Raw genomic sequence first — 2,217 nt, 5'->3', positions numbered from 1 at the left:
ACACACACACACACCCTAACGATTGTGCTGTTCACATGAATCCTCCGTTCCTCCACATACGCTTAATTAACATTAGAGGCCATTGAGCCGCTGCTAACACACAGAGAGCCAGGCCCCTCCACTTGGAGAGCACACAGCACACAGCACACACGGAGGCTGAGGCATTAAACCCTCTTCGTGGTGAGTGCTTCATCGGTTGCTACCGTGGAGGGAGATCAATCATTATCTTTTCAGAAGCCCTCGCTCAGACCTCAGACCTCAGTCTGTCAGCACGGCCACGCGGTGGAGACCCCCCCCCCCCCCGTCGCAACATGACGCAACGGCCCCTCGGTCTCTGTCAGCGCCATGACACGACATGTCAGGGGAGAGAGCGAGGTCTTTATTAGCCCCAGGCTGTGGTACTGAGCGGTAGTGGCCCAGTCTCCATCCCCTGCTGCTGAGAGGGCAGTGTTGAATGGTAAATGGTCTGCACTTATATAGCGCCTTTTTTGCTGCTCCAAAGCGCTTTACAACGGCCTCTCATTCACCCGTTCACACACACATTCACACACCAATGGCGGGAAGCTGCCATGCAAGGCGCCGGCCCCGCTCACTGGGAGCAATTTTGTGGTTCAGTGTCTTGCCCAAGGACACTTCGACATGTGGGGCTCGAACCGCCGATCTGACAACCTTGCGATCATTAGACGGCGACTCTACCTCCTGAGCCACAGCCGCCCCATACAGTTAACATACAGTTTCCAATAGATACGTATGTAATAACGTATGTGTACATGCTTATACTGTCCAGGAAGAATGATACCATGGCAACCAATTTCCAAAAAAATCTAAAAGAAAAGTGTCTTGCCAATGAAAAATAATCTTGTGATTAAGTGAATAGGTTAGGTACATTTGCTGTATTTAAATGCTTTATTAGTTAAGTAGTAATTATTGGACCTGAACTACTGTGAGATGGGTATTAAGTTAAGCTACACACTCTATAATTGTGTAAAACAACATAGACTGTAGAGGGAACCATGTAGCGTACCTCATTAGAGCTGCTTCGGTCTGGGAAAATCGCTTTTTTCACTAGGATGCTAAAACCAGTTTATACTGGATCTGCCTTGAACTTTGATATGGATTAATATATCATACAGTATCCAGGTCTTGAATCTTGGCTCTGGACACAGGAGGACTCAAACTGCAACAAGCTATTCCCAGGTCTGTGCTCAGTTTCATAGTAACCGCTAATTGTATTTTTATTACCTAATTTCATCATCAGCCCTTCGGCTAGCGGCTAACCCCATGCAGCTGCAGTTAAAGTCTGTGTTTGCTAATAAAAGCCTCAATGACCACATACTGTAGAACTGCTCCACTGTGTACTAGCAATAGTACACAGGGGCCATCGAAAATCCAAATTGTCCAGTATGGATGAGAGTTCAGAACTAGTCAATGAAATGAGGTAAATCATTAAGCAGTATCATCCCTTGAAAGATGAATAATACCAATTTGAACCTTCTGAAACATCAAATTCAAGCACCTTTCAAGACTCAATTCCCTCAAATTCAAGGACCCAACAAAAGTAAAACATTTTTGAATACATATATTTTTTTTAGAGAGAGAGAGAGGGGAATTCAAGCACGTTCAATGACCCATGTCTATGTTCAAAAAACCTTTAAGACCTTGATTTGATATTTTTCTCAAATTCACAAACTTTCAAGGATTTCCAGGCCCCATGGGTGGGCACCCTGGTAACCCTGGTAACCCTGGTAACCCTGGTAACCCCGGGCAGGGTTCTGTGGGCGGTTCTTCTTACCTCTGTGTGGCGCGGGCCAGCCCGGCCCTCTGAGTCAACCTCTGGCTGCAGCAGTCCACCAGCCTCTTGAGGATGTACAGACACTCCCTGAAGGTGGAGGTGAAGGGGTAGTGGCTGATGACGCACAGCGACGTCAGCGTGCTGTTACGGTTCCTGTTAGCCGCCTTCGCCGCGTTGCGTTTGTGCCGCGGGGACCTCCCTGCGCTGGGCTCGCCACCGGGAGGAACAGCTTCACCTCCGCCTCCTCCGGAAATGCCGTCCTGCGTCGTGTCCGGTCCACCAGTCCCCGTCGTCCCCGACGACGTCACCGTCACGCCTCCTCCTCCGCTCCCGTCCGTCGACCCCTCGCTCGCCGTGTCGCCGCCCGTCTGCGAGGTCAGATCTCCGCCTTGCCCTTGCCCGGCCGCCGCCTTGTCGCCACGGCT

At 50.0% G+C, this 2,217-nt stretch overlaps 1 protein-coding gene across 1 annotated transcript in view; it reads right to left on the bottom strand.

Annotated features, from left to right (window-relative positions):
* Positions 1 to 1,837, bottom strand: part of madd (MAP-kinase activating death domain) — a 52,970-nt gene extending 51,133 nt beyond the window's left edge. The window contains exon 1 of the mRNA XM_080544968.1: positions 1,793 to 1,837. The gene's annotated coding sequence lies outside the window, so the exon portion shown is untranslated. The remainder of the gene's footprint in view (positions 1 to 1,792) is intronic.
* Positions 1,838 to 2,217: the final 380 nt, after the last annotated feature.

Source organism: Nansenia antarctica, assembly GCF_963989245.1.
Source record: "Nansenia antarctica genome assembly, chromosome: 14".
Classification (NCBI taxonomy): domain Eukaryota; kingdom Metazoa; phylum Chordata; class Actinopteri; order Argentiniformes; family Microstomatidae; genus Nansenia; species Nansenia antarctica.
This window is presented reverse-complemented; position numbering and strand designations above follow the sequence as displayed.